The sequence below is a fragment of the Phaenicophaeus curvirostris genome, chromosome 2 (genome assembly GCF_032191515.1).
Source record: "Phaenicophaeus curvirostris isolate KB17595 chromosome 2, BPBGC_Pcur_1.0, whole genome shotgun sequence".
Taxonomy (NCBI): domain Eukaryota; kingdom Metazoa; phylum Chordata; class Aves; order Cuculiformes; family Cuculidae; genus Phaenicophaeus; species Phaenicophaeus curvirostris.
This window is the reverse complement of record NC_091393.1, coordinates 6,933,656-6,947,973: the sequence shown is the minus strand read 5'-3', so window position 1 is coordinate 6,947,973 and position 14,318 is coordinate 6,933,656. Positions and strand designations below refer to the sequence as shown.

General features: G+C 38.8%; 1 protein-coding gene across 5 annotated transcripts in view; it reads right to left on the bottom strand.

Annotated features, from left to right (window-relative positions):
- The window catches only part of EPHA7 (EPH receptor A7), a 173,396-nt gene that overhangs the window by 117,914 nt on the left and 41,164 nt on the right, over window positions 1-14,318 (bottom strand). The window lies entirely within an intron of this gene.

Sequence of the window (14,318 nt, the reverse complement as noted above, 5' to 3'; positions counted from 1 at the left end):
TCACTTGGGAGAAGAGGCCAGCACCCTCCTCTCTACAACCACCTTTCAGGTAGTTGTAGAGAGCAATGAGGTCACCCCTCAGCCTCCTCTTCTCCAGGATAAACAACCTCATCTCTCTCAGCTGTTCCTCATAAGACTTGTTCTCCAGTCCCTTCACCAGCTTTGTTGCTCTTCTCTGGACTCTCTCCAGAGCCTCAACATCCTTCTTGTGGTGAGGGGCCCAGAACTGAACACAGGATTCGAGGTGCGGTCTCACCAGTGCCGAGTACAGAGGGAGAATAACTTCCCTGGATATCACACTCACTTTTTTTTTTAACCTCAGCTGATGATGTTAATGATTTTGTGGGATTTTTAGGAGATTAGGCACATACTACAAATACTTCAGCAGTTGGCAGTACAATATTTAACACAGTGCCAGAGAAGCACAATGAACATCTGCTTTTCACCAAAGAAGAATGTAATAATGGTGAGAAACAGCTGGATGCCTGCAATAGGCCTAAAAAAAGGGAAAAAATAGTCTGGAGATGCTCTGCTCTAAGGCCACTGACGTGTTTCTGGTACCTGAACTAGCTGATTTGGAATTATTGGAGTAAAGGTTACTCTTCCCTGCTCTGTGAAACACAAAGAAGCTGTAACACACCAGTGAATCCTTTTCCTGAGGAAAGAATGAGGCATGAACACTTGTTGGACAGACAATGCTGGTTTGAGCAAGTAGAAAGAGGAGGAGGGTAGCGAGCATAAGCTTGGTTTATTAGTTTTCACAGAGAGAGACAACGAAGCTGAAATGAATTTACTAAAACATTCAAGTGTAAATTAAAAGGTAGATAATTGGAAATAGGAATACAAGATCATTCCATACTTTGGTTTGCCTGCTGTGAATCCATGGAAGTAAACGCATTGTGTTCCAAAACTGATGATTAGAAATACTTCTTTCAGCTACTACCACAGTTCCCAAAGCAGAAACACCCATAAGACACATCTATAAGGACCATTCCAAGCAAAGAACTGCAACCTAAAAAGCCAGCTTAAGAATGGATGAACTATGAGAGCTATATAAAATAAGAGGAAGAGAAGAAGTGGGAACAAGACAACACTAAAACTGGAAACACATTAAGAGTCCATTTCAACACTGAGATTATGAGCAAATTAGCAAACATTGCTAACATGGAAAACAGAGCACAAAAGTCCTCCAGAACTTTCTAATAATTCAGAGACTATTTCAACCACACTATTTTATTCCTTTTTTCCAACCCCAACAGACAGTTTAACCTTTTTAAGCTGTCACCTGTACGCAAAGAAAAGGGACAGTGGGTGAAACTTAGTATTGGGTATCAAAATACTAAAGCTAGTTAAACAGTCATTCTGAATTCAGAAAGAGAGCATTTACTTTGGTTATATTCATGTTTGCTTGGATATCTTCTCAGAACAGAAATGCAAAGTATCCAAAGTCACTGATATTTGGAACAGTAATTTCATTTATCTGGTACTGCAGTGATGGAAAGAGCATGAAAACAATAAGCTTTATCTAAATCTCACTGAAGTCAATGAGAAGTGCCTTTGACTTTAACAGCCTCTGGACTGGACCCTCAGTAGCTACAGCAGCATGACTTTTAATCTGATGAATGTCATGCACTGAGGGGGAAAAAATAGCGGTAATACTTAAGATAATAGTAGATTAAAGTTGATGAATTAGGTAAATCAATAGTGTATCATAACAGTATAGAATCATAGGAAATTCTGTCCCTCTGTTATTCTCTATCAAGGTACGAGCTTTCAAAAGAAGAAAAAATGCCTGAAGGACAGAAATTGTCGTAACATTTAGTTTGTTACGCGGAAAAAATCAGTGCATGGAAGCTGAATCACCTGGCAGAGACAATTAGTATGCAAACCCTGTATCCTTTGACTTTGACAAAGGGGCATTAGTTTGCATAAGAAGAAAATCTATCCCTGTTTGTAAAGCATACTATAATTTGGTTCTACCACAGTAGCTGCTACATATGCTATTTAGAAAAATGGACAGAAAAAATTTTTGAGAAACACTTTGGACAAACGTGACACATGACTTCCTAGTTGTGGCAAATTATCTCAGAATTACGCCTTTACGCTTTAATTCAAGAGTGTTTCAGAATTTCCTGACCAAAGAGTACAAAAGCTGAATTGCTTTGTATGCATGTACTTTAAGACGTGTATTTAAGCTTCTGTCTGCTCTTTCTGTAAGTGCAATTGAAATGTAGCTAAATTTACCAAATGATGGTTTCCTGCCTTTCTTAAATAGTCATGTTGTTCTCACACCAAACAAAACACTGGACAAATTCACCAGGTATCCAGAACGCAGTCCTCAGTAAAGCAAAGAGCAACTTAAAAGCCAAAGATCCCTACTGTGTTTCCAGTCTGTCCTTCTCAGCAGGGAACATTACAAAGCAAAGATGCAGAGGGTATAACAGAGATTTCAGATAGAAATAACAAAACCTAAACAAAAAAAACCTGTTCTTTTTTTGATATGACTTGATCAAGACATTTATATGCTTAGTCACTTACTATTTAAAGTAAGTGTGCACTTCATTAGAGTTGAAAGGATCTGAATGTCTGCGACTAGTTTATGTGACTGAAAGCCACTGACTCTCCCACAAAACATACCACAGGCAGCAGGTTTAGGCACTCATACCATGCTACTATTCCATTGGCTTTTTCTCCAGTAAGAGGCTTGTGATGACATGTAATAGCCATGCCTTATATACCCCATAAATACAAGGGGCAGAATATTCCAGCATTGAAATTTTTAACAGCATTAAAATAGTGCTTTTAAAAAGGATTTTAAAAAATTTAATAGTTCTTTAGAGTGAGGGGTACACAGGGATACACATCATAATGAAAAATACTCATTGGAGAAATATGACTAAATTATTTTCCCATTTTTATTAAATAATTAAAATTTGGGGGGTTTTCAGCCTAGCAGTGGAATACCTTTATTGTTAAAAAATTGGGGGCTATGAATCTTTATCTGTTTTTAACATATATTATTGTTCTTGCTGAGAAACTTACAACTAAAAACTCTACCAAGACCGAATGTTGCATGGACCACTTACAAAGGTGTGATAACTCACCAGTGAGCTATTACAGGTCAGAGATGGGAAAAAAAATCCAAAAATACTCTTTTGACTCCTTTTCACCCCTCTTTTGTCCTAACTTGCCAAATTGCCATGGTGAGCTTTCTACAAGTATTTTAAATACATTGTTTTGTTGCACACTATTTTAAATATACCCCTTTGACCCAATTTAGTTTTTCATGTAGTATTTTCAAGATCACATGGGCAGATGGTATAAAATCCACACTGCCACTGCCACTACCTCCATAAGAAACATTTAAAAAATGCTAATCATAAAAAAAAACACATTAGCCAAACATTACTGCAAGCTTCATCCAGTACATCCAAATCTAAAGGTGATAAATACAGTACTGTTTCACTAAAGTATCGCATGGCAAAGCTTGAGGCAACCCAAATTGCCTCCGATAATATCCCTTTTAATATTAAAAGTCATTAGTGCAGGACAGTACTCATCAGCAGCACTTCTTCCCTACAAAGGGAGTCTATACATATATAAGTCTATGTATATATGAAGGGAGATGTGCAGGAGAGTGTAAATGGCAAGGCAGCACTCTGACATTGTAACCATAACCTTCATTGTTGTTTATCTGAGTAAAATGTGAACTCATTTCATGTTCCTAAAGCAAGTTAAGATCCAGGAGTAGTGTTGCTAATGAAGGGCTTCTGGGGTACTGGAAAAGAGAAGGAGTGGGCGGAGAAGGGAAGAAAGCCAGCACAAAATAAATACACTGCCATTTACTGTGATGTGTCATTTACAGTTGCTAATTTAATAGAACAGCTCATCCCAGATGAAGCTTCCATTTTGTTCAAACAGCTGTTCCAACATCTTATCCGTTCCAGGAAAGGGTTTCATACCAACACCAGCCAACTTTACTGACAGGACAAAGGCATAGATAATACCTACCAGGCACACCTAAACCAGTCTTCAAATAATGCAAAAATTAGTTGCTAATTCTTTCCCCATGCACTACAAAATCAACAATAAATAATGAAGAAAGCTATGCTTCTGCCAAGGCACAAGTATTCGATTAATATCTAAGCCTCACAGTCATTATGGACTGACCATCAGTGACACCTCCCTCCAAGAGCTGCAGTCCCTTGAATTTATGTAGGTGTCTGCAATAGCCATGGCTGCTCCTCAGAGCAAGTCTTCCCACTTCTTCTGCAAACCAAAGAGGATTCTCTTGTTAGGAAGCTGGTAGAATTCCACTGTGAAGTACCAAGATGATGCAAGCGACCCTCAGATAGGAGGGCCATGGAACTATGGTTTGAAACTGAGTAGGGTATTGTTGTTTCATGTTTAAACTTCCTTGCTTGGAAGCCCTAGATAAACTGGTATAGCATTCTGTCTGTATACAATGAAAGACCCTGGTGAAGTGGGCACTAATAGTCCTTCTTGGCTTGGACTAATTTGCTTTCTTCTTGTACATCCAGCAGCACTTGGCTGTAAAAAGCACATATTGTGACAGTAGGGTCAGCACATGGCTGGACGAGGTCGCAGCATCAGTGCACGATACTTGTTCAAATACTTTTATTATATGCCACCATAGTCAGTGCAATCACAAACAACTTGACCCAATGTGTTTGGTATCATTTAAGGGCCTATACAAATAACTGTAAATAATGGAATATCGCAAAGCCACAAGTAAATACTGAGGAATTAACACACGCTACTAAGAACTATGATGCCACATCTGTGGCAAAACAAGGCATTAGCTGTTGTAACTAGAAATACTGACTGCAGCTTATGTACAAAAATAGCAGCTTCTGTGCTGTGAGCTCATCACATGCCTTAGTGGCATGGTAGGGATCAAATTATGCATATTTTTCTTTTCATATTTATAACAAAAAAATTCCAAGAAACTCTGGAAGGGGGAATAAAGGCAGATGTAGAGAGAAGCAAACAGAAGTCTGGAGTCTCACTTGTGGGACAGGAAAAAGGAAAAAAGGAGCATGCTAAATACTGTTCATTTTTATCTAATCTTTTCTACTATAAACACTAGGGAGATTCATTTTGCTTCTAGGAGAACAAGGGAACTTAAATTGAGAGGGTTGATGGAAATATGGTGAGGGTTACGAGTGATGTGTAGCAGTTTATGTTTATATAACCAAAGGAGAAAGAGTAAACAGTTGTAGGGCAGTGACACATTAATCAAGAAAATTATTTGCTACTACTATAACACAAATAAATTAAATAAAAGAAATCTTTGTTTGTAGAAGTGCAAGGCTTCCAGGTGGAGTATGAGCTTAAGACTGAAAGGGCACACAATTGTTTCAGCATGTTAGACACTTGATTGAATGTGGCTTTTGATAAAAAATTTTGTGTTTATATGAAAATAATGAAACAATGAGTTGCAAGGAGGTGACTGCACTAAACACTGTTGCATCCCATTATAAAAAGTAGACTGGTGAGATGTGAGAAAAATAAAGATAACATACGGTGCTAGCAGAGCAAAACAGCTTATCTGTTTATTCTCGTTTGTTCATCATTCCCAGATTTTGCCACCATGAGTAAGTTCTAGTGCTGTACATGCCAGAGTTTCATGCACACTGAAGAATATGAAACTAATATTTTAAAAAATTATACTTTTTCATAGTCAGTGTCAAAGGATGGCAAACAAGTAACCACAGAGTTTCAACAACAGCGTATTACTTAGGAACTTGGAGCAACAGCCCAGTCCCACCGAAAACCACAAAAAACTACCCACATTGGGAGAACTCAGGTTTTCCCTTGGTTTCCTTCCTCCCCGTGACTTGAATAAAGTAAGTTGATTATATGTTAAAGTGGTCCTATACAATGTATCTTTTTCCTACAGCTGGTGGCTAGAATTTTGTTTATATCTGTATGGACATAAGCCTCCATGCTTGTGATTTGTTTTGCATTATCCTAATCAACTTCCTACCTTTCTACCCTCCCCAAGCCTGCAAACATTGAAGGCAATTCAGCTTACCTCCTTTTCATAGAAATTATGTATACAGAAGGAGTTTGTGCAGATGTTCCCTGGATGAAGCTATGCAGCTGCAAAGACTTTATTAATTATAAAATGCAAAATGAATTGATCTGTAATTGAAACTCTCTGGGGCTCTGATACATTTGAAAATTAATATACACATATGTACAGTCGGGACATAGATGGATGCTGTTAGATTATTTATTACACATGGATATTTTAGCTAATGGAGAAAAAAGGCTGGTCTTTCTCCACTAGAGCTTTTAAATATTTGCTTCATATTAATGTCTATGGTTCCATAACTCAGGACTGAAAGCACAGCTTGCAGAAACGGCACTCCTACTGCTAGTGTTGCTGACCTCATCTACGATGGACAGGTCCAGAATCTTTATTTTAATCCTATTGACAGTGCCTCAGTGGGAGTAATTATAGAAGTCAGCCACAAATCCAGACCTCCTGTCACTGATATATTAGGGTTTTTCACAACGCAAAATGAGCAGCAGACAAGGAGGATGAAAACAACATGGGGTAGTGATTATAGCAAGATTTGTCAACCACTTTCTGTATTAACCTGTTACAAACATATGACAATTTGGCATTGGTGACACCAGAAATACAAAATGTTTAATCTTCCATAGTATCAAAAATCTAATTTTGAAAATAATTGGGGGAGGGAAGGAAGTGCTGTCCTCTTATAAGATTCTTGGCTGGTAGATCACATCAGCCACAGACACTTTTTAGCCAACCCATCTGAAAAGTTTAGATAAACTGAAAGCAGAACATAACAAAATATTTTCCAAATATGGATTTCACTGTGAAATATTAGACATAAGAAATATAGTAACAAAAGGAAACTTTATAACCTCTGATCCCCCTTTCCAATAATTTGTATATGTTTAAGTCATGACTATGTTTGAAACTGTAAATTACTTTTATCGTGAGAGATGGCATCTGTTATGCCTTCTCTGGCACCTAATATATATAGTTTTATAAGAAACTTAGACTATGGCATTTTATTTTTCTAACTATTATGTAATGATAAACGTCTAGCTGAAAAAGATGTTTATTATAGCTTGATTTTTAAACTGCAAGAGCATCTAAAGATTATTCATGCTTCAGCCAAGGAATTATGTTGTATGTTTAGCCAGAGTAAACTTACGACTCTTAATGGAGCCTCAGCTATAGTGTGAATGACATATCTAAATAGGGTTGTCCTGTGGCTGCAAACCATCGCCCAGCAAATGCTTGCTGTTGCCTGCCACGAATCTCTCAGACCTCTTATTCACTTCCCAAGCCTAATATGCCCTTGTTGCCCCAAGTCCTGCTAATGTCTTTTAAAAGAGAGATTCACATACCGCTCTTCACACAGAGATCCAGATATAGAATGTTTGCTAAGTAATAGTACATTATTAAGATTTTTCCACCAAATGAAGTCTCTACCTCTTTACAAATGTGCTTAAGAAATTACTAAGTGTGTCATCATGTGTGCCTCTTTAACTCCTTGCTGCAAAGAAAAACAGGGATGAAGAAATACTCTCTAGTGTTTTCCTGACTAATTTATACACAAGGACAAAATAATCAGTTTGAGTAATATATCCCACAAATCGAAGAATACCCTTTGTCACTATATTGTAACAGCAAAACTACTTTGAATCTAGTTAGGACCCTAAACTTCAGGAAAGTAAACTCCCAGCTCCTCAAGGAGTTAGTGAGTAGAATCCCCTGGGAAATGGTCCCCAGGGACAAGGGAGCAGAACAGAGCTGGCAAATATTCCAGAATGCTTTCCATAAGGCACAAAAGTACTTGGTCCCCAAATGTAGGAAATGAGGCAGGAAAAGGAAGAGACCAGCGTGGCTGAGTGGAGACCTGCTGGTCAAACTCAAGAAAAAGAGGGAACTGCACAGGCAGTGCAAATAGGGACAGGTATACTGGGAGGTGTATAGGGACGTGGCCTGTTTGTGTAGGGATGGGGTCACTAAGGACAAGAGGTAGCTGGAGCTGAACTCGGCAAGGGAAGTGAAGCCACTAGATGGGCTTCTACAGGCACGTGAATCAGAAAAGGAAGGTTAAAGAAAGTGTACCCCCACTTAGGAATGAAAATGGTGACCTCGTATCAACAGACTAGGAGAAGGCTGAGCTTCCTACCAACTTTTTTGCCTCACTCTTCAATGACAACCGCTCTCCTCACCCTTCCTGGGTCATGGGACAACAAGATGGTGACCAGGAGGGTAAAGCCCCTCCCACTGTAGAGGAGGATCAGGTTTGTGACCACATGAGGGACCTGAAAATATATATAAGGCTATGGGGCCTGATAAGATGCATCCCAGACTCCTAAGGGAATTGGCCAATGTGGTTGCCAAGCCAATCTCTATGGTATTAGAAAAGCCATGGCAATCAGGAGAAGACCCTGGTGAGTAGAGGAAGGGCAACATTGTGCCCATTTTTAAAAAGTGTAGAAAAGAGGACCCTGGGAACTACCAACCTGTCAGCCTCGCCTCTGTGCCTAGGAAGATCATGGAACAGATTCTCCTAGAAGCAATGCTAAAGCACATGGAGGACATGGAAGTGATTAATGGCAGCCAGCATGGCTTCAACAAGGGCAAGACCTGCCTGACCAACCTAGTTTCCTTCTATGATGGGATAGCCACAGCAGTGGACACAAGTAAACAATGAATGTGATCTATCTGGACTTCTGTAAAGCCTGTAACTTTTGTAAAGTTCCCCCACAACATCCTTCTTCCTAAATTGGAGAGATATGCATTTGATGGGTGGACAGTTTGGTGGATAAGAAATTGGTTGGATGGTCATATTCAGAGAGTGGTTGTCAATGACTCGATGTCCAGATGGAAATCTCTGACAAGTGGCGTCCCTTGGGGGTCTGTACTGGGACCAGTGCTGTTTAATATTGACAGTGCTGATAATATTGACAGCGATATTGAGTGCACCCTCCGCACGTTTGCAAACAACACTAAGGTGAATGGTGCAGTTGCCACACTGGAAGGATGGGATGTCATCCAGAGAGAACTGGACAAGTTAGAGAAGTGGACCTGTGCAAGCATCATAAGGTTCAACAAGGCCAGGTGCAAGGTCCTACACCTGAGTCAGGGCAATCCACAGTTTCAATACAGGATGGGAAATGACATGATTTATAGCAGCCCTGCAGAGAAGGACTTAGGGGTGTTGATTGATGAGAAGCTCGACATGAGCTAGCAAGACGCACTTACAGGCCAGAAGGCCATCTGTATCCTGGTTTGCATCAGAAGTATCGTGGCCAACAGGTCAAGGGAGGTCATTCTCTCTCCACTACTCCTGTCTTGTAGGACTTCATCTGGAGTATTTTGCTCAGTTCTGGAATCCTCAGAGGTGCTGCAGCATCTCTACTATGAGGACATGCTGAGACTGCCTTCCAGTACCTGAAGGGGGCTACAAGAAAGCTGGAGAGGGACTTTTTACAAAGGAATGTATTGACAGGATGAGGAGGAATGGCTATAAATTGGAGAGGGGAAGATTTAGATTAGACATTCTTCATGATGAGGATGGTGAGCCCCTGGAACAGCCTGCCCAAGGAAGGTATGGATACCCCTCCACCCCAGAAGTGTTCAAGGCCAGGTTCGATGGGGCCTTGGGTAGCCTGATCTAGTGGGAGGTGTCCCTGCCCATGGCAGGGGAGTTAGAAATTGATGATCTTTAAAGTCCCTTCCAAGCCAAAATATTCCATGGTTCTAATGAATCAGAATAAGTACATAAGAGAGTATATTTAAATGGCAATTAAACAAACTCTAGCACAGTCTGTGCAGAATTAATTAACTGTATAAGTTAAAAGTTGTGCATTGAGGCTGTGACATAAAGTTTCTCTACATTTTCAAAATTGGCAAGGCCTTGGGCATGTGTCTCTCGTTAACTTTCTAGGGAAACACACATATAAAGCCTCCATAAAAATTTGGGGGAAATTAACATGTGAGAGATACAAAGAGAACAAAAAGCAAACAGACATAATGCTGTTATTACTGAATAGAGTTCAAAAGTGAAAGGTGGGTTAGAGAAGAGAAAGGAGAAAATATATTCTGGCTTTCCTGTTCATTATTTTCCTCTTTTTTTTTTCTTTCTTCCACCATGCCCTTCCATCAAGATTAGGTTAGCAAGGTGGTCGGTCAAGTACCTTTTCTGCAGAGCTGAGTGATAGCTTGACTGATCAGCCAGATTGGGAGCAAACATGCTACACTTTGCGGGACATGGTGTAGGTTCATCACAAAAAAAATGAATACATGCCTTAAGTTTTGTCACCAGCAGACATTTCATTAATCTCCATCAGAATGTTCTCTGTCAGCTGAAGAATTAATAGAAAAATGCACTTCATCTGCTTAAAGCTTCAGCAACTTTGGAGTTTAGATTTCTTTTTTCTTCTTTTACTGACCTGGGAATATTGAATTATGGCTTTTCAAAATTTTTAATAAAAACTTCCATTAAATCTACAGTGACTAAGACTTCAGCAAATCTAAGACCACAAACCAGTTAATGTTATGGGAGTTATGATGTTCTGATAGGAAAATACACTAACTAACTGAGTGGAATAACACACCCCTTAAATGCATCAGCAGATAACACATTGCTGCAACGAAAAGAAATTGACACTGCAAACTACAGTGTAAGAGCTGCTTTTGGTTCTGAACAGATGTAGGAAAATAGTTATGCTAAATTTGTCATGTTCCTTATGTCTTTGTCTGTTTTATTGTTGTTTTGGTTTCGTTTTAACTTGTACAAAACTCAACTCAAGCCATAAGAAAAGAAAAAAAATACTTGTGAAATTAATGCAATAGTTTTCATGAGCTTTTTCTTTCAACTTTTTTGCTTGGTTATTTTCGGGGTGTAACTCAATGAAACACCAAAAAAAATCACTCTAGTCTATGATGCAGCTACTTTGCTTTATACAGGGTTGCCATTTAAAGAATAAACTGAGCTTGCTGAGTTCAGTAAGGACTTTTGACAGGGACAATGCTAGGACTCGACTCCACTGACATCATACAGGTTCTGTCGATACACAAATAAAGCCTCTGACGTGTTTAATTCACATTCAGATTTAGTGATTGCCAATGCATGTTAGGGAAGGTTTCCTGTTGTTTCTACGGAGAACAAAATACATCAAAAAAAGCTCCAAGCAGTAATGAAAGTAACATAAATCAAGGCAGGGGGTATTCAGGGTTTGCTTGTTCTCTAAATAAAAGTATAGTAAAATGATTGATAAATCATTCTGAAAATATAAAAATAATTTGAAAAAAAAAAACTAGTGCTTCTCAGGCTGCCTGCAGACTGGATCTGCCCCTCTGAGACTTTCCAGTAGAGTTCGTACATTGACCTGCCTGCTTGGGTAGACATAGGTGGGACAGCATTGGCTCAGGCCAGCTGGAGGGTACCAGGTCATGGTTTCATTTGCAGGGTGGCATGTAGTTCATCTAACACTTGTCTCAAAACCTGAACCCAGTCTGGTTTTGCTCAACGGCTGAACACAGATGTGCAAAATACAATGTATACTTGCCTATGCTGACAAAGGAATTCCCCAACAGCAATCTACTGCAAGATATAAATACTTTATTATACTGACATGATCATTTGCACGTCACTAGAGCCTTGTTTACAAAACCTGATGCACTACTGTAAAACTAACTTTGTGGTGTTAGTTTTATGGGTTTCTCAACCTGGTTCTCTCTATAGTCACTGAATATCTGTGAAGGTACAGTGCAGGAGAAGGGGACTCAGAAATAGTGGAATCACTTCTTTCAGAGGCAATGCTTAATTGATGCACTAATGAAAGGTAAAGTTACCAAACATAACCTGAGTAGCTTCTTGCATTTCTGTAGTGAGAACTATAGAACTATAGAGTTTACTGAATATATTTATGACATAGATACACTCTTCACACAAATGACCCCTGCTTGATGCCCCAAAACCCTGCCTTACAACAACTGTCCAGATACAAATATAATGGGAGTTTCCTATGAAGGCCTCAGATCTATCGAATTCTTTTATTAGATTGTTTGTCCCCTGTGAGATAACTACAGCCTTTTAGGGGAGTCTTGGATCATATGGTTCAAGGATAAAGTTCTCTGTAAAGGAAGTAGTGCAATTTGATCTATTGCTGTAGACTTCCTGAAGCTTTGAGACAATAAACTTGATGAGATTGTTTAATTTAACTGTAATGGTGCTTAATAATTGGCTGGCAAGAAATAAATCTGGAGGGCTTACCCATAAAATGGAACAGAAGCAGGCATCTCTATAAGCTTTCCAACTGAAATTAAATCAAAATAACTTAATAACACATTTTTGTTTCCTTTGGACAATGTCCTACCATTACCACTTTAGGCCTCAATCCAGAAGAAATTTTTCACAGATTTCTGTAATGCATTCTGCAAGGCCATCATTATACAGCAGGAAAATCCATCCAAACAAAAGAACAGCTTCTAAGAATCCACAAGAGAGAAATGAGTCCACTTCTGCACAACAGTGCCAGAGAATCTAAAAATAACTTCAGTTGCATATCCTGGTCTCAGATATTCCTATGTTTAATGTTGACTGTCCTACTTACTCAGAAAAAATATGCTCATGCCTATCAATCTGTTCTGGTGCTTTTGCAGGAACTAATGCAAAAAAGCAACTATTTTTCACAGTTACATTTGGTTTGGAATAGGATGAAATAGAAGTACTTCTGGAAGGGAAAAAAAAATACACTCTGATTTCTTTAAGAAGGGATTGCCTTCCAGGTTCACTGAAGCCAATAAAATTTTTATCAGTGCATACACTGGAAATATAGTCTGTGCAAGTATTTAAATGCAATCTTGCAAAATAAAAATGGATTTAACCTCTTTATCTAAAGATTAAAGTATCAGATTATTAAGTGATTATAAACACATAGCTCCCCTTTAATAAAAAAAATAAAAATATAAAGAAAAAGCATTACCATAGTAATTCACTGATATAAAACTCAGCTGGAATAAAACACAAAGAAACTTTTTCTAGGTTTGCTGCCGTAAGTCTGTGGTAAGAAAACAACATTGCTAACTCAGACAGATTTATCTGGTACAAGTTTTTACGACAAAACTTCCCAGATTCACACAAAGCTTTAATTCCAAATAGTACAGCATGAGTTGTGATACTGTGAAATGAAGTTGTCTTTACTAATTGCATACTCTGAGAAAAAGAGTGTTTTGTAGCAGGGAGTGTATCATATCTGCCTGGCTGATCCTTATGATTTGAAAATGTCACTTTCTACTAAGCAGAGAGAAAATAGGGAGGGGCAATAAAGGCGCTCAGAGATAGCAGCCATCCAAAAAGATAAAGAACACACTGAGGAAAAGCAGACAACAGATTGCAGAGACAGAACAATCACAGATGGAGGCCAGGTGGGTGGGTCAAACATTTTTTTGGAAAAAGGTTTATTTTCATATTTAAACAGTACCCTGTTGTGTAAATGTTCAGCAAAGAACTGATAAGGAAATGGATTTGTAAGTGCATTTGAACAAACAACATGTCTTACAGTCAAGAGGGGCTTAGTTGTATATAATTAAGGGATAACGTGCATGGTTGAAGAGTGTATGATACAACAAGCATTTTCTCCAAGTGATTAAACACCACTGCAAAACAAAGGAGCTAGATAACTGAGGAAGCTTTATGGAACCAGTATGGAACAATCTTAAAACACGAACTTTCTTTTTGTGAAAGAAGACAAGAGGATATTCATCTAACCATACAAAAGCCTTTTTTCACTGAAAGTGCTGTGAACTTCCACACTGCTTCTGTCACCTAATCTAGCTCTTAGTAACTAAGATTATCACACTTTGTTTCAGTGTACACTACTATTACATTTAATCCTTTAAAACTCCTAAGAAAACAGCTTTGTCATCATACAGTGCCCAGGTTCACTGGAACTGTGTGCAACCGTAGTCCTCTGCAAATTTCCAAAAATTTAGTGCCATTATTCAGCTGAGCAACTGCAACCCTGAAGGCTTGATGCAAAACCACTGAAGTGCAATAGATGACCTGAATCAAGCAATAAAGACAAGGCAAATGAGGAAGATCAAAGGTCCACCTAGACCATTGGCTTGTTTCCAGCTATGACCAAATTGTTTCCAAACGCTTACAGAAGGAAAGAAAGAGCCGGCCAGAGGCAGAGGGCACCTACATCTGACAACCAAGTACCAGTCATGAGCTATCAGCCATCTCTGTCTCTATGCAGTGACAAACTTTTCTTTCTTGAATTTAACAAAT